Source organism: Myxine glutinosa, chromosome 5, assembly GCF_964187855.1.
Source record: "Myxine glutinosa chromosome 5, kmMyxGlut1.1, whole genome shotgun sequence".
In the NCBI taxonomy this organism is placed as follows: Eukaryota; Metazoa; Chordata; class Myxini; order Myxiniformes; family Myxinidae; genus Myxine; species Myxine glutinosa.
The window spans coordinates 94,163,614-94,189,507 of NC_136265.1; the positions used below are offsets into that span (position 1 = coordinate 94,163,614).

General features: G+C 39.7%; 1 long non-coding RNA gene across 1 annotated transcript; it reads left to right on the forward strand.

Moving 5' to 3' along the window:
* Window positions 1–11,861: 11,861 nt before the first annotated feature.
* On the forward strand, window positions 11,862–13,390 carry LOC137416011 (uncharacterized). The gene is made up of 3 exons (XR_010982182.2): window positions 11,862–12,459; window positions 12,881–13,005; window positions 13,167–13,390. It is a non-coding gene; the product is annotated as an uncharacterized LOC137416011 (long non-coding RNA).
* Window positions 13,391–25,894: the final 12,504 nt, after the last annotated feature.

Sequence of the window (25,894 nt, forward strand, 5' to 3'; positions counted from 1 at the left end):
TCTTTCCCTCGCGGTTGTCAGCTCTTTCACGAGCCTCGATTCAGTATAGAAAAAAAAAAAAAAAAAAAAACTTCCATCACCATCTAATACATTAACAAAGTATATGTTTGAGTTTGGCTCTTTATCAAGATATTTTAACTGAGCTAAGATAAAATGGTAAACCTCCCTCAATGTTCTTGTTTGAGCGCCTCCAGTGCCACCCACTTTTTAGTAAGCTCCACCCACTTTTTTTTACTAAGCGCCGCCCACTTTTTGGTAAGCTCCGTCCACTTTTTGGTAAGCCCCGCCCACTTTTTTACTAAACCCCACCCGCTTTTCACTAAGCCCCGCCCACTTTTTGTTAACCCCCACCCACTTTTGCTAAACCCCACCCACTTTATAAACTCTCCAGCATTACATCATTTTCTGTTGAAACATTACATCATTTTCTGTTGAGACATGCCCAGACTTGCCCAGGGAATTTCCACAGGAAATGACACACCCAGTCCTTCTTATAAAAGGCACCGACCACACAGGCTTTTTCAAACACGCTTTTTTTTTTTTTCTTCTTCTTTTTTTTTGTATACTGAATCGAGGCTCGTGAAAGAGCTAACATTTATTTCACAAACAAATCAACCAGACAAACAAAATATACAAAAGAGGGAGTGGAAGCCAAGATGGGGAGAGAAGGGGAAGCACACAACCACAACATTTGAGAGCAGGGAGAAGTGTGGGAGGGAGAGGGCTTGGGGGCAGGAGGCATGGGAAGGGGAGGGGGGGGGTGCTTTATTTCTGCTGCTTTTTCTTTTCTTTCTGCTTTTTCTTTCTTTCTGCTGCTTTCTGCTAACTTTCTGCTTTTCACGCTTTCTGCTTCACTTGAGAATGGACTACAGTGCTGACATGGAATGGGATAATTTTGGTATCCCTTGGAGTCCTACTACCTGTGTAGCGCTCAACCTTCAGATTGATGAACTGGACTCGAACCTCTTATCAATGGAGGTAAGTTTATTTATTTATTAAATTATTTAAAAAAAAATTTTTTTTTTTTTTTTTTTTAATTTTAGATAAGACTCGTGTAAGAGTTAGCAAAGTTTCTTTTAATATTCACAGAGCTTGATTTATATAAATAATAATATTGTATTAAATTAATACATTGTTATTTTTTCTCACAGGAAATTGTATCTGAGATACAAAATGAAAATACCACTTTTGCCAAAACCTGGGGTGAAATGATGATTGATTTGTTTGAAGACCTTTTGAACAACCAAGACCCACAGAACGAGTTCTACCTTGATGACCCAGCCAAAGAGTTATACCTTGGAGATCCACAAAATCCTGAAAAAGAGTTTTACCATGATGATACTTATTGTGAGTTATCAAAACAAAACCCACTGAACAAGTTCTACCTTGATGAGCCAGAATACAAGTCATACATTGGAGACCCACAAATTTCTGAAAATTGGGAAACGGGAGTTCTCCCTGATGGTCCGCAGTTATACTATGTGAGACACATCATAGAAACCCTAAAAAATTGGGAAAGGAGAGTTCTCCCTGATGGTCTGCAGTTATACTATGTGAGACACATCATAGAAACCCTAAAAAATTGGGAAAGGAGAGTTCTCCCTGATGGTCCGCAGTTATATGATGTGAGACACGTCATAGAAACCCTAAAAAATTGGGAAAGGAGAGTTCTCCCTGATGGTCCGCAGTTATACTATGTGAGACACATCATAGAAACCCTAAAAAATTGGGAAAGGAGAGTTCTCCCTGATGGTCCGCAGTTATATGATGTGAGACACATCATAGAAACCCTAAAAACATTGTGGAAGGGAAGTTATTCCCTGATGGTCCGCAGTTATACGATGTGAGACTTATCACAGAAACCCCAAATATTTCTGAAAATTGTGGTTTTACCTTGGAGACTTGGAAAGATGGTTATATTTTTGGAGACTCGGAATGGGGGTTTTGTTTTGATGACTCGGATTGTGATACCTATCGTGGAGGCTCAACAGGAATTTGTGGTTATACCTTGGGAACTTGGAAAGTTGGTTTTATTTTGGAGACTCTACCTGTGGGGTCCATCTTGGAGACTCTTTGGATTCTAAAGCAATGAACAATGTTCTTTGTTTAATGACGTCTGATTTAAGGTAAGTTCAGTTAATTAAAAATCAGTTAAATTATATATGTTATTTAATTCAATATTAGATAAGTAATATATATTGTTACGGACCGTGGAGAAGATGTTGGTTTGCCGAGCGGATGGCACCGTGGCCCTAACAGTTACCCCGACTAACCCGATTCCTGAACGTTGGCCGAATCGCGCCACAGGTATTCAATTTGGAAACCTCTAAAGCGACCGAATGTAAAGAGGAAGAAGAAGACGTACAGAAGAGTAACAGGATTTATTATTTACACACACTAAGCAAAAGGAGCAGTCAAGGTTATATACAGGGAAAATGGAAAAAGCAGGTGACACAGTGAAAATACTAGCTTAACTATACAAGCTTAATTAACCCTGGGACAAGACAAACAAAACAAACTCATGCACACAAGAAGGATGGAATGGCAGGAATGGATGCTGGAAGGAGGAATGGGAAGGTTCAGCTGGGGCAGATGGTTCGGTTTTGATCCCGCACGGGACGTCGGCTGGACCTCGACGGCCACCGATGCCTCCGCTATCTGGTTCCCGCGGGGTAATGGGTTGAAGCTGCCTGGTGGAGTCAAAGCTGCTCCTCTGGCTCACCTCAGGACGCGTCTCTCAATGCTCGTCTCTCTTTGCACGTCTCTCTTTGCACGTCTCCTTGCACGTCTCTCTTTGCACGTCTCCTTGCACGTCTCTCTGTCCAACAACCACTCGGCTATTGCACGCGCGCTTTTTATAGCGCCTCAGGCGATCAAGCCGCTGGCCTTCAGGACACGCCCCTCGGTGAGCTCGCTTCGGCGCTGATTGGTGGGCACAGGCCCTCTGGCTCCGCCCTTGATGATGATGGGCGGGCACGCCCTTCTTCCCCGAGCTGAGCACATTCTTAATGGCGGCTATCGTAGTTGGCAATGCGAATGGCAATTGACGAAGAGGGGGGGGGGGTTGGAAGGGAATCTACCTTATTTCACTTGGTGCAATGGAGTATTTCAATTAATGGAAGACACAGCCTTAGCCTAATACACATAATAAGGAAATAAACTACTGAACAGGGATATTATGGTGTCCTTCATGTATGCTTTATGGAACTAACTACGGGAATGCCCTTTGACCTTTATACAACACTGGAGTAAGGAGGGCGATATTTTACAACAATGTACTATACAATAAAAACACAATAAAAAAACACAATCCTCATATCCACAACACTGCACCCTCCTCCTCTTAGGCACGTCCCGGGCCTCTTACCTTAACTTTTAGTGTGGCACGTAGGTGTAGTTCCCTCCACATTTAACCTGACCCTGAGTGCGACAGTTTTAAAACATCAATAAATATGTCCCGCTGCTCCTTTGCACCCTACCTAACAGACTCACGCCCACAGCTAACCGAATTGCGGAATGGTCTTCAAACTATACATTGACGGTGGGGAGCATTATTTACAATGACGTTACTTTATTTACAAAACGCAACCCAGGACCTGTGATTGTTCTTTCTGGGGGGGGGGGGGGGGAGACAGTCTGCTCTGCATCGACGCACCATGAAAGCACCCAAAACACACCAATACACCCTTTAAGCACCAATCGGTGCACAGTCATCACTGTTCATCAAAATAAAAAATAAACCAACAACCCCTAACCCTGCTGGTGGTCTCTTGCTCTTCGGCTCCCTCTGCTGGCTATTTGCTTTCCTGTTGTTGTCATCTTCTTTGCTGGCGGCCTATTTGCAATAAAACCTGCACCCAACGTGTCCATTTTTATTTCTTTATGGCCCACAGGGCCGACATGTGTGGTTCACCTGTGGGGCATCGGTGCCCTGTGGCCAAGGTCCGCCAGCAAGATTTCGGGCCTTCATGGCCGGTTCCAGCAGAGGGGCCATGCCCCAACCCATGGGGTCCATCATTGGTGCTCAGCCACAGACATGTGGTCCATAAGGTGGTGCATCGATGCAGACAGCTGTGGTTGCGAGAGGTTCGGGCGCACAATGGCGGACTCATGCATGCTCCCCTCGGCACCCAGTGGCGCACAGGTCCTCATGTGGGAGACAAAAGGGGGAAAAGACAGATGAGCGAGGGGTAAGGTCACAAGGGTACACATCAAACAAGGCAATGCAAGGCGAATTGCGTACGGAGAGCGAAGTGAGAAAGCTCATCCGTACCGTACGTCACCCCCCCCTGTCACCTACTCTACCCTTGCCCTTACCCCATATTTACAAAATCTACACATTTACAAATTCATCACTACTGTCACGTCTTCACCCATATTTCTTCTATTCCAAATTCGTCACCACAATCCCTCTAGCCAAAATTTGCCATCACCCAATTCATCATCAATCCTCATAGGGAGGAAGAGATGGAACAACAAGCACAATGTCACACCCACGTCATGATGTGTCTCACAATCCAAACATCTGCACAATAAAAATAATAAAACATGGCATGGTGTGGAGTTACGTCACCTCAGGTGAGTGGATGCAGATGGTGCGAGGAGATTCTTAATCCTAACTATCCTCTAAATGACATTAACACACTTTACACTACCCGGGCTCTTTCCCTGCCAATCCATTGGCCAACTTACACGATGGGTTCTAAAAACCAATTCCCATTGACCAAACTGTGGTGCTTCTCAATTTGGGGTCTCACTCCCCCGATTCATCTCCCTGTGCCCTTGCACAATTTCCGGGCTGGGTCATGCAGCTCTCCCAGCAGGTCTACCCACCTGCACACCTCCACCACTGTAGTTGCCACCCGAGCTTATCTAGCTCCTCACCCTCTACCTAATTGGGGAAGGCCCCTTCTGGCTCTGTCACCCCACTCGGTGCCCTCTGGCACTGGGCTACCCGGGTCCATCCTCTGGATCCTCGGGCCCCATCCACAACAACTCTACCGGCTCCCAGAGCCCACCTGCGGCCTCACCTGGCCGACAGCCTCACAGTGGTGGAGTGCCCAAACCAACTACACACACTAACAGGCTACACGCCCAGCCATTTCCACAACACTAATGCATCCATCCAAATACCATTCTTCCACCACGCACCACAGATGCCAATATCCAACCACAATTTACCTGTACCCTCTACCTAACACTTACACTACCCTCCCCAGGTATTCGTGATGGGGTCCATCCTCCTTTCCCCAATCCACACCTTCGCACCATCCACTCCACTCCACAGTTTCCACCATACTCACTCCACGACCATCCATTCCAATACCCCATATATTCCATACTCCATATATTCCGCACAACCATTCTCCATTCACCTGTAGTTGCACACCTGTGCAATCACCTGGTGCCACCTGCACCCTCCTTCCTTCCTGGACCATTTGGTCAGCACAATACACATCACCGTCACTCACTCAAACACTGCTCCATACACCTGTCCAGTTGCACACCTGTGCAATCACACCTTTTAACCACACACACGGCATCATCTAATCTATCTGTTGCCCTGCTAACTTAGTGCTCCCCGTCTTCCCTTTAAACTAAGCACATACCACATCATTATAATCCACACTAATCTACCTGCGTCCCCACTACAGGTATCATTGTCACTACCTAATCTTAACGTTACCTAAGGTCATCTTCTCTAGATCCCTATCATTATATCCTAACCCTCCCGGGCTAGTTTTCACTGCCAAACCCCATAACACTAGTGCTCCTTTGCCCCCTTTGTGAGAGATGGCAGAGTTGCCATCCCACCACATCGGGTAGCTTCCACTACCAATTTTGCACCCCAAATTCCAACTAATTAAAAATTTGCCAATCACTACCAATCATCTGCCAATCATCACTCTGCCAATCCTTTGCCAATCATCAAATTTTGTTTGCAATTTCAGGTCCAAACCACTATCATCGTCACACGTCTACTCACTAGTGCCTCTCGGTGCGCCAATTCATCTCCAAAGCTCGGCTTCGCAAAGCCGAGCAATGAATGCGGGTTGCTTGGTGCCAGCGGCTGGATGAGTCCGGCACTCGGTGCAGGGAAGGACACTTACCCGGGCCGAGAGCCCACGCACCACCTCGGCATGGAGCCGTCCAATGGCCCGATCTCGACCTGCCAGAACGCCTCAACAAAAAGGGGTCGCCATGACGACCCTTCCTATCGGGCTGCCCGCTCCGCCTAGTGGAGCACGGACGCGGCCGTTCAAAGTGCGGCCCGGCGTGGATCTCGCACGGCGGTTCTTTCGAAACCGCCACGGTTCGGATCCCCGCTGGTCCTCGCGGCATGCGAAGCCCGGCACGCACCGAGGGCCCGATTCGGCTAAACGTCGTTCTAACCGCTAACCCGATTAGCGTCGATGCTCCACTTGCATGCTCACAACCCGCAGCCCGTTCCTTGCTCACACATCCAGCTGTCTTCATGCTATTTGTCATTGCACCTTCTCTTACACACCCAGGTACACTCATTCCGCTCACAGACTTGGTCACACAACTGACCACTGCACACCTTTGCACACACTCGTCATTCGCACACCTCACCAACACACCTCTTCGCACCCCCTCCTCGGTCACCTCCTCTGTGACAACCACAGGTGTGCTCTCACTTGCACACCCAACCACGTGCCTCACTACCAATTCCAGCGTGCATTCCCATACGCGCTCTACCATTCCAGGTGTGCATCCTTCCATTCCAGGTGTACATCCTCTCTCACCTGTCACAACCAACTCACGCTCCATGTCACTCTCACGACTCTTACCTCCACTCTTGGTCGCGCATTCACCCTTACTCTTGACAGTGCACTCTTTCCTCATGCACCCGTCCGTTACACACCTTTCTCCCGCACACTCTTGCGCACACTCTCCCGTTACACCCTCTGTAACACTCACCACAGGCGTGCATTCTCCCTTACTCTTGACAGCGCACTCTTTCCCCCATGCACCCGTCTGTTACACACCTTTCTCACGCATCCTCTTGCACACACTCTCCCGTTACTCCCTCCGTAACACTCACCACAGGTGTGCATTCTCTCGTTACATCCTCTGTAACACTCACCACACCGCGCTTCCATGTGCCCCCTCGCACACGTGCTACGACCAACTCACTCTCGACAGCACACTCACTCCTTGGCGCGCACTTTTTCCTCACACACCCCAGAGTCGGACATTCTCGCACACCTCCTCCTTCGCACACCGTACCTGTCGCACACTTCACCAATGGCCTCTCACGAACACCCGGATCCAAATCAACCCCCAAGCCGACTGAAGCTCCCCTCACATCATATACATTTCCACGTATATCGCCACTCACCTTGGCACCTCGTCTCCGCACCTGCTTCGCCACCTGCAAACTCTTTATTTGGTTAGCGAGCACACCATCACGATTTGAGCACCGACCTTGCACATATTCCATTACTTCCTCCTTTATTTCCCTCTTAGTTTCCCTCCGTCTCTTCTTAATTTCACTCACCCCCTCTTCCACCTTCTCTAATTTTTCCTTCACCTCTTTTATTTCCCAGTGCGTCTCCTCAATTTCGTCCTCTTAGGCTACCTTGACTGTTTCTATGTGCGTCCTCACCTCTCGGTCCTTCGTCTCCATTACCTCCGTCACCTCGTCCAGCCTCGTTGTCAGTCCCTCACGTACCATCTGACATTCCTTCTGTGTCGCTATTAATTCGTTCTTAATGTCTTTTTGTGTCGCTTTTAACCCTCCTAGTACCGCAGTGTTCCTTTGTACCTGCTCCACTAACTCCGTCTGTCCCACCGTCAGCTGTTCCACCTCCTGCGTCAGGTCCTCTATGCCCCCCTGTAACCTAGCCGTATTATTCCTCACCTCTTTCTCCATACGCTTCTCACCTCGCTTTACCTCCTCGCGTACCCCCGAGACCTCCTCGCTTACACCTCGTCGTATCTCCTCCTTCATCTCTTTTGTAGATGCCACCCTCATCTGTCCCAATTCATCCCTCTGAGCATCCAATTTACCTTCTAAACCGATTTTCACCGCCTCTATCTGGTTCCCCATTCGTTTGATTTCCCGGGCGGATTGCTCCCCTATCTCCCGCAATTTGTCTTCCATCCTATCTTCTAACCCCATTAACCCCTTCTTTACCTCTTTTATCCCGTTGCCTAACCCCTCAAATTTATTGTCTAACCCCTTAAAATTATTGTCTAACCCCTTAAAATTATTGTCTAACCCCTTAAAATTATTGTCTAACCCCTTAAAATTATTGTCTAACCCCTCAAATTTACTCTCAAATTTAGCTTCTAGCCCCCCGATTTGATTTCCTAGTCGCTCCCCCATTCTGATTTCCAATCCTACATTCCCCATATGGACGATTGCCTCTATTTGCGCCATGAGGCCCTGCATGTCAAAGCCCGCTGGTAGCGCGGGCTCGGCCACCGTGCGCTCGTACGAGGCGCCATTTTGTGCGTCTGATACCACGTGCGCGAGAGCGCCATTTTGCATGCCTGAAACCTCCTCAACCACCTCCTCATTGCTCTCCTCTATTTCTTCCCTCTGATCCTGGGTTACGCCTAACCCCTCTTCTAGTTCCCCCACCGGCATCCGATCGCCTTGACTAGCCATGGCGCGATTTCAAAATTCAGGTTTTTCTTAAAACAAAACAAATTTCAGCAGCTCGTAATTTTGAGCGCGTTAAGCGCGCTTCGGGTCCGATCTCGTTCCCGACACCAATTGTTACGGACCACGGAGAAGATGTTGGTTTGCCGAACGGATGGCACCGCGGCCCTAACAGTTACCCCGACTAACCCGATTCCTGAACGTTGGCCGAATCGCGCCACAGGTATTCAATTTGGAAACCTCTAAAGCGACCGAATGTAAAGAGGAAGAAGAAGATGTACAGAAGAGTAACAGGATTTATTATTTACACACACTAAGCAAAAGGAGCAGTCAAGGTTATATACAGGGAAAATGGAAAAAGCAGGTGACACAGTGAAAATACTAGCTTAACGATACAAGCTTAATTAACCCTGGGACAAGACAAACAAAACAAACTCACGTACACAAGAAGGATGGAATGGCAGGAATGGATGCTGGAAGGAGGAATGGGAAGGTTCAGCTGGGGCAGATGGTTCGGTTTTGATCCCGCACGGGACGTCGGCTGGACCTCGACGGCCACCGATGCCTCCGCTATCTGGTTCCCGCGGGGTAACGGGTTGAAGCTGCCTGGTGGAGTCAAAGCTGCTCCTCTGGCTCACCTCAGGACGCGCCTCTCAATGCTCGTCTCTCTTTGCACGTCTCTCTTTGCACGTCTCCTTTCACGTCTCTCTTTGCACGTCTCCTTGCACGTCTCTCTTTGCACGTCTCCTTGCACGTCTCTCTGTCCAACAACCACTCGGCTCTTGTGCGCTCGCTTTTTATAGCGCCTCAGGCGATCAAGCCGCCGGCCTTCAGGACACGCTCCTCGGTGAGCTCGCTTCGGCCCTGATTGGTGGGCACAGGCCCTCTGGCTCCACCCTTGATGACGATGGGCGGGCACGCCCTTCTTCCCCGAGCTGAGCACATGCTTAATGGCGGCTATTGTAGTTGGCAATGCGAATGGCAATTGACGAAGAGGGAGGGTTGGAAGGGAATCTACCTTCTTTCACTTGGTGCAATGGAGTATTTCAATTAATGGAAGACACAGCCTTAGCCTAATACACATAATAAGGAAATAAACTACTGAACAGGGATATTATGGTGTCCTTCGTGTATGCTTTATGGAACTAACTACGGGAACGCCCTTTAACCTTTATACAACACTGGAGTAAGGAGGGCGATATTTTACAACAATGTACTATACAATAAAAACACAATAAAAAAACACAATCCTCATATCCACAACAATTATTTATTTATTTTTTACATATATTTCAGCAATATCAAGAAAATTCGGGGAAGAAAATGCTGGAAATTTCTTTCTTCCCATTTCTACCTCTTCAAACTTGAAAACCTTACAAGACAGAATTGAAAGAAGAGGGGAAAAAAAAGATTATGTTGGGGTTGGGGTTGGGATTTTGAATGTGAGGGTTAGGGATGGGGTTGGGTTAGGGATGGGTTGGGTTAGGGTTGGGATTTTGAATGTGAGGGTTAGGGATGGGGTTGGGTTATGGATGGGTTGGGTTAGGGTTGGGATTTTGAATATGAGGGTTAAGGATGGGGTTGGGTTAGGGTTGGGATTTTGAATGTGAGGGTTAGGGATGGGTTGGGTAAGGGATGGGGTTGGGTTAGGGATGGGGTTGGGTTAGGGTTCTGGATGTGAGGTTAATTTTTGAATGAATGTCGTACCTCACAGACTCATTTATCTTATATTATCATTTAATTGTTTTTTTTAAAAGTTGGAAAAAAGATGAATAGAATTGGAAGGTTATACAAAGAGATGGAGTTAAGAACTTTTTTAATGGTTGATATAATGGATATAGTTGTTTAGACTAACAAATTATTTGATTTAATGTGGGGGTTAAGGGTTCAGTTAGGGTTAGGGTTGCGGTTGAGGTTGGGTTAGGGTTCGTATATTATTATGACTCACTCACACACACACCCACAAACAAAATTGTGTTCAGAAGTTAAGCCCCAAATGAAAAGTTGAGGGATTCTGTGTTTGGGGTTCACAGATCTCAAGAACGTATCCCCATTGAACAAACACATAAAAGTTAAGCCCCAACTGAAAAGTTGAGGGATTCTGTGTTTGGGGTTCACAGATCTCAAGAACGTATCGCCATTACACACACACACACAAAAGTTAAGCCCCAACTGAAAAGTTGAGGGATTCTGTGTTTGGGGTTCACAGATCTCAAGAACGTATCCCCATTACACACACACAAAAGTTAAGCCCCAACTGAAAAGTTGAGGGATTCTGTGTTTGGGGTTCACAGATCTCAAGAACATATCCCCATTACATTTTATTTATTTATTAATTATTTTCAAGGGTATTATCTGCTTACTTGTGTTTTTTGTAATTCTTGTGAGTAAAATGAACCCAAGATTTCTTCTCCATTTAAATCAAATAATTTGTAGGTCCAAGGGACTGTATCCATTACATCAACGATTTTAAATAATTCATTAGTCCATTTTTTTGTATAACCTTTCTCAAAATGGCTTTTCCATCTGTATATTCTTACAATATCACCAACTTTGAACTTCGGTTTTCTCAAATTAATCTCCTTTTCATATTCTAATTTTGTAAATGATTCTGATGGTTTTGATTTTGTTGATGAATGAACAGTATTATTGTAATTATCTACAATACCCTGAATTAAATACACCCATTTTTGAGAACCGAGTTGTGTGAATTTTTTATATAGCCTCTCTTTCAAAGTACGATTAAAACGCTCAACAACAACTGCCTTTCCTTCATTAAAGGTGCTGTATAATTTAATACCCTTCCCCTTAAGAAATGTCATAAATATTTTGTAATAGAACTCTGTTCCCTCATCGGTCCACAGTTTCTTTGGTTTTCTTTTATCCCTATAAAATATTAGCTTGAAGGCTAACATTAAAGTATCACCCCTTTTATTTTTTAAAGGAACAACGCAGGCAAATCTACTCCTCAAATCAATAACGGTTAAAGCATACCTGTATCCCTTACCAGTAGTGTATATATGTTGCTTCTGGGACACTCTCATTTTCCCATTGACTTACATGTTAATTTTTCCCCTCCCTCATTGCCCCTAAACACCTCTATTTCTCTCACCCTGTTCTTTACGAACCTTCTAACCTTTTGACATGTTATCCTTATTCATTAGACCACTTAAACAATGGTCCTTCTGTGTGAACCTGTGATCCTTCTGACCTTGTAGACCTTTTAACCTTTTACTCTTAATATCATCTGGTGAATCATCTTTGACCCACTCACACAACGACCCTACAAATATTTGTTTATGTGTGGGAAATAATTTAATTCTCCTCCAACTTCCATCACCATACTCAAACCTTTTTAAAATTAATTATTCGCTTTTGAGAAATGACGTTGTTTCACTGACTTGGATAACTTCCCAGAAAGTTTTCATTGTTTCGTTTCCTGTTTTCACACACGCCTTGAGATTCCTCGAAATGCTGTCAGCCAGTTCTCTTCCCTGAATACATTTTACATTATAAAAAGCCGTATTCAGTTCAATTTTAAACATTGTGAATCGACGAAGATGAACGACAACTTGTCTTATTCCAGTGATGAAGAATACTCACTAGGGTAAGTTTCATTCAGAATTGAACTGTTGGTGAGAGCTTTGTATGTGATTAATTTAAATTTATATGACATGATATTTTTTTTTTTATTACAGCAATTCAGGTTTTGAAAATGACCTGGTCTTGGCAGAAAATGAAGTTTTTCCGAAAGAGATTTACAACGAGGCGAATGAGCATTTAAACCATTTGCCTGTTTCACCGTTCTTGGAAGATTCATATGCAAGGTAAGATACTAAATATTAATACATTTGTGTTAAACGACGCTGCCTTAGTGTGTGTGTGTGTGTGTGTGTGTGTGTGTGTGTGTGTGTGTGTGTGTGTGTGTGTGTTCGTGTGTGTATGTGTTTGTGTGTGTTCGTGTGTGTATGTGTGTGTGTGTATGTATCTGTGAATGTGTGTGTGTATGTGTATGTGTATGTGTGTGTTCTTGTGTGTATGTATCTATGAATGTGTGTGTGTGTATGTGTGTGTGTGTGTATGTATCTGTGAATGTGTGTGTGTGTATGTGTGTGTGTGTGTGTATGTGTGTATGTGTGAATGTGTATGTGTGTGTATGTGTGTGTATGTGTGTGTGTGTGTGCGTGTGTGTGTGATGTTTTGTCAAGCTTACTTCAGCATAGTAATTTCTCCTTATTTTGTTTGCAGCCTCGAAGACCAAAGCTTGGAGTGGGACGATTTTGGACTCCATAGGAATGGTTATTTCCTGTCATCCTGTGATATCCTTAATTTTCATCTCAACGATCTGAACGCTAAGCTTGATTTTTTTGGAGGTAAGCATGTGTGTATGTATTGTATTTTGGCCATGTGTGTGTCAATGTGTGGGTACACCATTTCGAATAGGTACACCATATCCCTGCGCATTGTGGGAGGTGATTCAGGGTATATCATTCATTTATTTCTCTCCTTGTTTTACCCCTCTTGCCTTTGACAGAAAGAGATTCCAAACCTGAAGATATCTGCTGCTGTTGAAACTACCTTTGACTTATGTTGGGAAGAGATTGATGATTTGTGCTGGGAAGAAGTTAAATGTGTAATACCTCAAGAAAAATGTCTTAAAAATATAAAGATTTTGTTTAAAATATTATTTATATATATATGCTTTGTCCAGAATTATTTAATTATTAATTACAAGAAAAGAATAAAGGTTAGAAGGAAGGGAGGCTGCGTTCCCCCACCCTTGATTCCCCCCATCCCACCCCTCCCCTCCCCTTGTGTGTGTGGGGAAGGTGGGGGTGGGATGAGGGGGGATCAAGGGTGGGGGAACGCACGGGGGGTGGGGGGTGATGGGTGTGGGCGGGGTCTGTGTGGGCGGGGTCGGTGTGGGCGTGGCTTATGATTTTTTTTTTTTGATTTTTTTTTTTATTACCACGAATTAAATTAGCTAATCTGGGTGGGGTGAATAGAAATGTTGTTTAATGAATTATTAGCTTTGTTTTTTGTAATTCTTGCGAGTAAAATGAACCCAAGATTTCTTCTCGATTTATATCATTTAATTTGTAAGTCCAAGGGATTGTAGCCATTACATCAACGATTATAAATAATTCATTAGTCCATTTTTGTGTATAACCTTTCTCAAAATAGCTTTTCCATTTGTATATCCTTACAATATCACCAACTTTGAACTTGGGCTTTCTCAAATTAATCTCCTTTTCATATTCTAATTTTGTAAATGTTTCTGATGGTTTTGATTTTTTTGATGAATGAACTGTATTGTTGTAATCATCTACAATATCCTGAATTAAATACACCCATTTTTGAGAACCGAGTTGTGTGAATTTTTTATATAGTTTCTCTTTCAAAGTACGATTAAAACGCTCAATAACAACTGCCTTTCCTTCATTAAAGGTGCTGTATAATTTAATACCCTTCCCCTTAAGAAATTTCATGAATATTTTGTTGTAGAACTCTGTTCCCTCATCGGTCCACAGTTTCTTTGGTTTTCTTTTATCCCTATCAAATATTAGCTTAAAGGCTAACATTAAAGTATCACCCCTTTTATTTTTTAAAGGGACAACCCAGGCAAATCTACTCCTCAAATCAATAACGGTTAAAGCATACCTGTATCCCCTGTCATTATTCAATTCAATTAAATCAGCGGACCATATGTGGTCGGTGTATTTAGAATAAACCTTCCTTCTTTTAAACTTTGTGATTATAGGTTTGTGTAATTCTTCAGCCAAAAGCTCCTCAGTCTTGATGACATCATTAGAGCCTAATAGTTTTTTGAGGAATAACCAAGACCAAGTTTCAATTTAGCATTTATCAAATTTCTCACAATAAACCTATCAACTTTCTCTCTCAACGTTGGATTTTGTATCAAAGACAAATTATACAACATTTCGCTGTCGGCTTTATGTTTTTCAGTCAACGTAGTGGTTTTCCCATAAGCAATATCATGCTTCATACACACTTTGTCAACCCTATTTGTAGGTTTAGACCAAGGTTTAGGATTGTCAGCCTCATCTAATCTTTTATCCAAGTTTGTTCCTGGACCACAGAAAGAATACCCTGGAAGGTGTAATTCCCCTGGAATTCCAGTTGTTGTAAATTTACTTCCTGACAGAAACTTTTGCATGTCTCCTCCTCTTTTAGGAGAGATGAATTGGCACTTTTTAGAGCCACATACTTGACATATTCCTTTTTGATAAACTCTATTATTTTTAGCTTTAACATAAGAGATATTTTTAGATTTAGTTTTCTTTTTACATTTGAGACAATAACTCATATTTATTTATCAGAAAAATTCCGACAGAGTATCAAAACCTTTTTGGTTTTCAACATATACATTTCAATCTTTATTTTTAAAACATAAAGAATCCTAAGGAATGCCTTCACTCTCTCCTCCATTTATTTACAAATAAAAACTAACTAAAGTCAATGACACCAACATCATCAATCACATAATCTTTTCCTTCTTCTTCTTCTTCTTCACCACTTTCTCGTTTAAATCTCCTCCCTGAAATTGAAGACATTGACGTTGTTATTTTTGAAACCATTATCTTCATAAGAGTTGTTAATTCTTTAATTTCCTCTTCGGTGCGTTGAGATTGATTTATTTGCTGTAATACACTCAATCTTTTACGAATCTCACTGATTTCCATCTTTTTATATTTTTCCTCCCTCTCTCTTTGCTCCCTTTCCTCCCTCTCCTCCTTCTCCTTTTTCTCCCTTTCCTCCTCCTTTTTCTCCCTTTCCTCCTTCTCCTTTTTCTCTCTTTCCTCCTTCTCTTCTTTAACTCCTTCCTCATTTATCTTAGCAATTTTTGATATCAATATTTTCACAGCATTCATTCTTTCTTTATTTTCCTCTTCGGTGAGTTGAGATTGATCTTCTTGCTGTAATACATCCACTCTTTTTTGAATCGCTCTGATTTCCATCTCCCTCTCCTCCCTCTCTCTTTGTTCCCTCTCCTCCTTCTCTCTTTACTCTCTTTTCTCCTTCTCTTCTTCAACTCCTTCCTCATCCCTTGCTACCCTTGAGTTTAAACCACAAAGAATATTATACATATACTCATCTGGATTTTGAGATATTCTTGTATCTATAATTATTTTTCCCATAATAGGATACCAATAAGATTTGTTGACGATTTCTAAAAGAGTTTTATATTTCATAACTTTGAGAAGTTCATTTTTATTTAATACTTTAAACAAGTCTCTATTTGTGGGTTTAACAATATCAGTATAAGGCCAGTTTTTTATGACAAAATTCCCATGTATATGCTCCAAATCATAAGGTACATAATACCAAGCACCCTTTTCTTGTAGGTATCCTTGAATACAAATATTATAATTCTCTTGTAGTCTTCTTCCTGCCATTTATGTATCAGAAATATATGTGAGATTAATATTATGACAGGTAATACCACCCCATCTTCCCACTACCAAATTGGTTTGTATTCCTTGGCTTTCTATCCTTATCTCATGACCTTCCTTCTTTGTCATGCTAACCATCGCTATACTATCATATATTTTTCTTTTCTTAAAACCATGTATTTGTTGTTTATTAATTGTACTTCCACATAAATCCTTATCCTCACCAAGTGGATAATATTCTTCTTTACGAGACTGATTAAAATCATGGAGGTCTTCTATGTTTATTGAAAAAGACCAATTATACCCTAAATCAGGCATATCATACCCCCATTTATTAATTCGCATATTAACTATATGTCCTTCTTTATAAAATTCAATTGTAAGCAGGTAGTTAAATTCAATGAGGAAAGGTGTATGGTCAGTATAACCAGGTGTTGTGGTTGTAAATTTTACTTGTTTAACAAAACGTGCTGTTTTCTTTAAATATATATATTGTGATTAATCACTAAATCTAATTAAGTCATTCGCATCTGTAGGGTTTGGATAATTGATTAATTTATAAGTATTCTTCATATTAATATTTTTACTTACACTATATTTTTGTCATTCAGCCTGTGCCTTTGTATAATAATTTGATAAATCAATATCCTGAGAAGATTTTCCAAAGATAGAACCATCTTTTCCAACATAAGTCATTTATATTAGATTAAAAATGATATCATAAAAATTTTCATTATTGTTTAGTTGAAATAATACATATAAACATAATTGACCACAACATTTAGAATTAATTTATTGAACTTGAAATGTATGATAAACACCATTCTGTAAGAATTGTATTACTTCAACAGGTGGTGGCATACCATAACTATCAAAATAATATTTATCCTGACTATTATGAATACAAACCCAATGAGAACCATTCTGTGTGTCTAAATTCATAATAATATTCTTTGTATTCTTATTTATATGTATTAATTCATCTCTCATACAAATAACCACATTATCAATTTTTAGTGTTTTACAATACTTAGCTAGTTCTATATTTGACGTTGTATTCTTTCCAAATTGTTTAAACCATTTATCCATTTATTTATGAGAAAGATACAATCCATTACCCCGTTTAGTTAGTTTAACACCCGCTTGAGCGATAGAGGAAAGCATATCTCCAACCAACAATCTAGCTTTATCAGGTAGACTTTCAAGTTTTTGAGCAAAATCTACAATTACACCACTTCCACTAATTTGTTTCTCCAACTCCTTGTTATGTCTTTCCAATTCTTTTTGAGCTTTTAGTTGTGCCTTCCTTTCGTTAGCAGTTTTTACCGCTGCTGAAATACCACCAGTCAATGCTCCCGCCGCACTTAAACCAGCAAATAAAGGAATTAGAAACGGGAGAAATCCTCCTCTTGACTTGTCTATTGAATATTTCTTTAACATAGGTTTCGTCATTTTAATTTTAAGTGATCCAACATCATTTAGTGTTTTTACTTGGGTGTGTGTGAGTAAAACATCAATTCTTACAGCTCCTTTTCTTTGAATTGTATTAACATTAATAATACAAGGCTTTTGATTTTGAATACAAGATGTTAATTTATTAAGATTGATTTGATTAACATATACCCCAACCATTTATTTATGAGAAAAAACCTATGTGATATTAATCATAACACCATTATCTGTATTAATCTGTAATTCTGTTTCCTCCAAAAGCAAACAATATGCATTAACCTCTTCACTCTCCCCTCTTTCAATGTATAGAGAAGTATCCACTCGATTAGACTTTATAGTTTCCTTTTGAGAACTCAGGTCAATTGCGTAGATTGTATAAAGTTTTTGAAACGCAACCATATCCAAAATAGGATCATTATTACCATTACTTTCACACACCTTTTGGTAGGACTTGTAGGCTTCCGCATAATCATTTTTTTCCCAATCAATTTCCAATCTATCTCGCGGATAAAATGTGCCATCAAGAGAAACCCGAAGTTGTTTCACCTTAGCATTATCACTCAGGGCATTATTCTTATTAGTACCGTCCTCTCCATCTGTTTTTTTAAAAATGAGCCAGAGGTATCGTGGCTTTCCTTGAAGAACACCCAAATTCCAAGTGTAGGTAGTGTGTTCCAGTTTAACGTGTTGACATCTTCTTTTAAGGTATGATACATTTAGTGGTTTCTTTGAGTTGTCTTCTATTTAACATCTCTTCCGTTTTAAGATTAGGAGTATATTCACTGATATACCAACACAAATCATTAATAACAAATTTATTGTTGTCTCCAAAAGCATTTTCAGCCCCAAAAAGCAACCTATTTACATTATCATTCCTTTGTAGTTGAAATCTAATTTTAAGACCATACCAAACTTTGTCATAATCACAAAATCCAAATATACCTTTCAGAGGTACTGCTACGGTAAAACTATTCTCTGGTTTTGTGTCATCATTATACATTGCCTTCCTTTGACTATAGCCAGGGTCTGTGTTTGTACCCGTTGACATATCAGGAATAAAACCTTCAACAGCTCCCTTACCCATTCTATCACCAAACGAATATAGTGTAAATTTCATCATTTCAGATGTAGCAGAGACATAATCAGCCGCTTCAACCTCTTGTGTTCCAATATACAGGCGGACACTGTCAAACATTTTCCAGAAGAAATCATTAATGAGTGTAGCATTAGTATTATTCGCAGCCTTAGTGAATTTAAATTTACACAGCAAGAAACTATCAGCTATATTCAAGTAAGTTTGTTGATTATTTATTTCAAAACTTTTTGTTCCGTTTGAATTTCAGTCTGTTCCTGTTATAGCACATGCATTTTAAAGGCCATTTTCCCTGCTAGAGCGGGGGTCAGCCTTGCGGTCCCCATGACAATCTTCTCCATTTTGCCCTATTTTCTGCATCTCTCCTTGTTAACCCCCTTGCCCGCATTTCTTCTTCCACCATCTTTAGCCAAGTCTTTTTCGGTCTTCCCCGTCCTCTGCTTCCTTCTACATTCATTTCCATCACTCTTCTCAACCAGTCACTTTCATCCTTCCTCAACACATGACCAAACCATCTCAACCTGTTCCTCTTCACAGCATCAATCACAGGCTCTATTCCCATCATCTTTCGCAATTCATCATTTGTCTTCCTCTCTCTCAACGATACTCCACACATCCACCGAACCATTCGCATTTCCACCCTTTCCAACCTTCGTTGCTGCTCTACATTCATTACCCATGTCTCGCTCCCATAAATCATAACACTTCTCACACATGCAGCATACACCTTTCCCTTCAGCTTCAACGACACTCCCCTCATCATCAGCACACCACCCAGTTCCCGAAACTTCTTCCATGCACATCTCACTCGAGCAACCGTTGCCGAGTCTGATCCACCTTCTCCATTCAGCATGTCTCCGAGGTAGCAAAATGTTTTCACACCTTCCAGCTTCACGCCATCTCCAAGATCCAACTCAACATTTCCTCCATCTGCACCTCCCTCTGTGCACACCTTACATTTGAATGTAGCTGCCACACTGGTTAATGACCCTCTCAGACCACTACATTTTTGATGAACCCACTCAGCGCACATTGTACATTGAATGGAGTTCACTCCGACACCCTTCCTACACACAGCACAGGGCCACTTCCCAGTTCTTTCCACCTCACCACATGCTTTACCACTTGCCATCACCTTCGTCTTTCCGATATTCACCTTCAGACCTTTTGTCTCCATACATTCCTTCCACGTGGTCATCTTTTCCTTCAGTCCATCCATACTTTCCGCAATCAACACCAGATCATCTGCATACAACAACTCCCACGGTAAACCCTCCTTTACGTTCTGAGCCAGCACCTCCATCACAGCTACAAATAGTAATGGACTTAGTACCGACCCCTGATGCACTCCCACCTTCACCTCAAACTCACCACTGTTCCCGTCCTTCGTCCTTACAGCTGTGCGTGCTCTTTTGTACATTGCCATCACTACTCTGATCAACCATTCCTCCACTCCTAACTTCCTCAATGCCCATGTCAATACTTTGCGTGGTACCCTATCGAATGCTTTCTCCAGATCAACAAACCCAAGAAACAACTTCTTCCTCTTCTCCATGTACTTCTCCTGCAACTGCCTCACAATGAAAAGCGCGTCTGTTGTTCCTCTTCCTGGCATGAATCCAAACTGCATTTCGTCGATCTTCACTTTATTCCTTATCCTCCTCTCCAACACCCTTTCCAATACCTTCATTCCATGCTCCAATAACTTTATCGCTCGGTACGAGCCACACTCCAGAGGGTCACCTTTCCCCTTGTATAGAGGGATGAGGGTACTCAGTTCCCAATCCACTGGAATGCGGCCTTCTTTCACCACCAGATTACAGATCTCTGTCATTCTCTTCACACCCCAACTTCCTGCTGCCTTCAACATATCTCCCACAACTCCCGTCAGCCCTCCCGCTTTTCTACCCTTCATTGCTTTTATCGCTTCCTCAACTTCCTTCTCAGTTATCTTCTCTGCCGGTCCTAGAATTATAGCATTATAGCATTTACCTTAAAATAGTCTTCCTTTTTAGTGGAGTTTGAAATGATAATCGTATCATCCAAATCATAGATACTATCAATCGCTTCCATACTTGTATTTATATAGCATTAAAATTGTTGAAACCCTGACCCAAGTATTTTAATGATTTTTTGTCGTTCTTGTGAAGATAGTTGAGTTTTACCTTTTTTTATTTCTTTGATTGCTTGTAATTTATGAGACTCCTTTTGAGCATCTTTTATACTCTTTATAGCACCCGCAACTGAACCCATGGCAGAAGCAGTTGAACCAATTAGGTCTTTATGTTTAAGGATGGTTGAACCAATACCCATTAGAGTATCAATTATCCCATCTCCTTTATTTCGAAATTGATGACCTACACCTCGTTGTCTCTTAGGTTTATAGTATCCTATACCCACATACCTTGTATAGTATGGTGAAAGGTACATGCCCTCCCCTGTAATTATTTTATATTTTCCCAACTCGTGTTTTCGCACAATAACCATTATTTATTTATTGAAAAACTTCACGTAGGTGAATTCTGATGGATATAATTTCATCATTAAAGGATATCATACGATTATCTTGGTCGGTTATCCTAAAATTTACTCTGTATATGGTTTTTCCTGACACAGGTAAATAGACAAGATTTTTTGGTTCCATATTAAATTTATAACCAATCGGGGTTGAGTATGCACTGAATGAAAATATTGTATTTGTTCTTATTCCATCGTTATAAGCACCATCAATCAAATCACGATGAATTAATACTCAATTTATACCGGAGGGTATTTGGATAACATTATCACTGTAAAACGTCCCGTTATTTTCAATCTTTTTTCAAGAGAAACCCAATAGCTCTCTAAACGAATTTTCAATCGTGAAATCAACTTTATAATTATTTTTAAGTTTAATAGTTGATTTTGAAGTTTGTTTTTGAATATCTATTACAATATTTTTTGGTTCATCACCTTTTTCTTTCATAAGGCGAGAGACTTCTGAAGATATTTGAGAAATCTCGTAAGCTCCAGGTGAAACGGTTATAGTTTTATATCCACTTCCTGGATTATAACTAAACTTGTTGTTTTTCTCTGTGATATTAAACAAGGTATTATAAGTTTCCATCGACAATAAAGATGCCTCATAAGAGGTAAGGGGGTCAAGTTGTAGTGGGTAAGGGAATGAAGCTGTGTAATCGCTCGTTGTGAAATTAAAACTAAGAATTGTGCTTCTCATCTTATTTAATATCTAATAAAATATCTTTGTATTGACATTTATTAATTATTTTCATGTTCATCAACTGATCTAAAATGGCTGAGGATTCATTAAAACAATTGTTGTTTCCAGCCTTCTTACTACCTAACAACAATAATAGCCAATTAACTAATTGTGATGGGTCATTTGGAAGAAAACTAACACCCGAACCAAGCTTACTTAAAGCATCAATAATATGTTTCTCCTTCTCATTCTTCTTACTTTTACCAGCAACAGAAACTCCATAATCAAGTGCATTTAGCAACTCAATATATACCCTATCTTCCTCTCTTTCCATATCAAGTGGTTCCTCAAAATATTTTGAACCACTGAATCCGGGGTTTGTTAGAAGAAACATTAATCTTGGAGTTAATTTAACATTTGGTTGAGTAGAACTCAAGAACATCAATTCATCATTAAATATCAATACCTTTTGTTCCACAAGATGAAACACTGCTGGTTCTTCTGTTGGAATGAGACCTGCTCTGGTTTTTGAATCTGCCAAATATTCATTGTTTTGAAGAGCTTCCACTACATAATTAGGGGGTTGATTTACCTCCTCAAGTTTCTGAAATAATTCTTCATCATTATATTCTAATTTTCCAAGTTCTTGTTTTGTTATCTGTCTAAAATCTTTGAGCATTTGAAGTTTTTTCAGAGTAAATTCTACCGTGGGAACTGTAGGGTGTTGAGTTTTTAAAAGCGGTTTAAAAAATTTCTCTTGTTTTCTTTCAAAGGCTTCTTCACCAGTTAGTTTCTGTCTCCATTTCTTCTTTATCTCTTCCTGTTGCTTTACAACTTTTGAAACCAACTCTTGATGTTCCTTAAACTTTCTTTCTCTTTCTTCGGCATTCATTTAGTATTGAAAAATATCATTTAATGAATTGTAAAGGTCAATGGGAAAATTTTCCTTTTCTTCATCATTATAGTAAATGTGTTGAAATAAATCCTTTTCTTTAAATATTTCATCAAATTCTTTATTGGTATTAATACGAGTTGTTATTTCTTCTTCACTAATACTTGTATCTCTGCTTTTCATACGTTTGCATTGAGTCTCCTCATCGATATCAAAACCGAATGATAAAATCTTAACTCCATCACCACACAATTGCTTAATAATTTGTCTCATTCCTTCAAGATTAGTTTCTAAAATCCCAAGACCATTAGATTTTACTTTATTTAACTCACTCTTACAATGTGAATATTTTGTAGAACCAAGAGAGACCTCCTCAAATATTTGACCTTCGTTCCTCAATCGCATATGTTCCTCCATTGAAATGTAGTAATAATTATCTTTCCCTTCTACTTCTCCTGGTCGCTTTGCTCTGGTTGTAGTACTCACAAAACGAATCATAGGGTGTTTTAAAAAAAAACTTACAATCTTTTCATTTTTACTATTCAAGAGTTTAGATTTATGAAAGTTCTTTCCTGAAGCAGATTTACCCACAAGATTAATAATAATAGTTATCATTTATATATGTAATTATGTTTAAAATAAAAATACATCCTTTAATATCTCATCTTGTTTCACAACAATATATTTATATTTTTCAATCGTGTGTTTCATATAATTTTCAAATTCTTTTTTACTACATAACGTAGAGCAATTATCTCTCCAAAAATTATTTACATCTATTGAATTTAACTTAAATAAAATAAAAGTATTGGCATTGTTTCTAATTGAGCGTCGAGGGAGTTGAAAATATGATTGACGAAGATATATACAATTACAAGACGAATGTCTCCCTCTTGTATAGTAGCTATCCATTACTGTTTGGTTTCTCTCATTAACACAATCATCAAAGATGACGAGGTTCTTTTTTGATTTATCTAAATCTTGAGGTGAAGGTATATCATCCGTATTATCACTGAGAATACAAGTTATGGGTTTTGGTTTCGATTTTGATTTCTGTGTATCACAAAATAATTGTATTATATCTTCAATATTATAATCATTTAGTTTGTTTTGAAGTTTAAATAAACCGATAATGTCTTCCTTTTTAAGACCTGCATTAAAACCCTGTACGAGTAGTTGATACTCGGGTTGAAAACTAGACTTTGTAAAAATTATTAAATTATCATAATCTAAAAAATTAGGACCAAGGAGCATCTTTAAAAGTAAACAGGTTTTTCCACATCCGCTTGAACCAACTATTAGACATCTCAATGAATTTGGAATGTTTTTATGGTTATTAAATTTTATCTTATTTTCCCAAACGGGTAAAAAATCATTCATTTATATATTTGGAAAACAAGTCATCTAACTTTTTTGAGCTATTTTAGAAACTCTATATTTTATCCTGAGTTCGGGTTTAATTTCAAAATAATTCATTATTTTATTTATATAGTATCTTGTATTAACATTTCCATTAAAATTATTTTGAATAATAAATATCATTAAACCCTTATACATTTCCTCAATACAAATAGTCTCTTCCCTTGAAAGAAATGGTGTATTATCATCACAATACTTAACATTCATCTCTCTTATTAATCTTGTAAAGTAATTCATTTTTGGTTCTAATTTAAAAGAGTTGTATGTTTTTTTATATTTCTTATTATCATTAATTAAAATTAAATCACAGAAAATACATTGTTTATATGAACCCTCATTATTAAGCCCTATTCTATCACAAGCCGGACAATTCTCTAATTTATCATATGGAGAGTCTGGAAATTCTAAATATCCTTCAGAACTTATCATATTTATATGGTAAATTTTTACTTAAACTAAACGCAAGTTTATTCATTAATAAATACAATGTTTCAAAGCACAAAAGACAAATTTCAATCAATCTCTACTTCGGTGAAAGATATAGAAAAATATGTCAAAGATGTTAAATTGAACAAAGATAAATATGGAAATTTTTGGGTAAAACCAGTTATGGAAAATAACATGAGCCCCTCTATTTCATTTAAAGGAAGAGCTCTAACTATACCTGGAAAGACATCCATTAAAGTAAATCGAACAAAAGTTTCTCCTCTACTCCTGGCAATTTATTCAAAGCTTGAAAAAGTGATTGACCACGATACTTTGAAAAAGAATGATAAGACCATCAACAATACTCGTGGAGAAATTTGTATTTACTTTAATAATCCAAAGGGTGTAGATCTAAGTAAAATGAATGATGTTAATATTTCTGGTGAAATGTCATTTCGTTCTATGATAGTTAGAGATTATTTAAAGATAACTTTTGATATAAAAAATGTAGAGATTGAATCCGTTAATGAAAGAAAGTATATTGGTATAGATGGAAAGGTTTTTTCTGCTAATTAAATATGAGTCATTACAGCAGTGAAGATTTTACTATTTCATTGAACTCGGACGATAGTGATGATAGTATTTCATTGAACTTGGACGATGGTGATGATAGTATTTCATTGAACACAGATGATAGTTATGATACTAATAGTTTGTGCTCAAATGATAGTTATGAGAGTAGCTTTATTGATGACTCTGAGTATGATTCTGAGTATTCATGTGATAGTTATGACTTAGATGATTCTGAGTGAAAAAGTGTTTTAGTTTAAGCACAGCGATATATATAAAACGGAGCTGTAAAGCTCAAAAGTGTTTTATTTTAAGCACAGCGATATATATAAAACGGAGCTGTAAAGTTCAAAAGCGTTTTATTTTAAGCACAGCGATATATATAAAACGGAGCTGTAAAGCTCAAAAGTGTTTTATTTTAAGCACAGTGATATATATAAAACACCACGTTTTCTCACGTTATAAATATGGTTTATTGTGATACTTGCGAGAAGGAAGTAAAATATTATAAACAACATATTCTTACCGCAAAACATACATACAACATTCTTAACAAACTTTCCCCTCTTCCACCTAAAACAAAACATTGTAAGGTCTGTAAAACAACCATCCTCAAGAAGGGGTTTAAAGCCCATCTTAAAACTAACAAACACTTGTCAAAATTGTTTACTATTAAAAACTCTGATGGTGCATTCAAAGGACATATTAAAATAAGAGTCTTTAACTTCAAACCTCCTGAACCAGAGTCTATAGTTAATGCTGTAGAAATAGTTAAACCTGCTGTTCAAACGTTGAT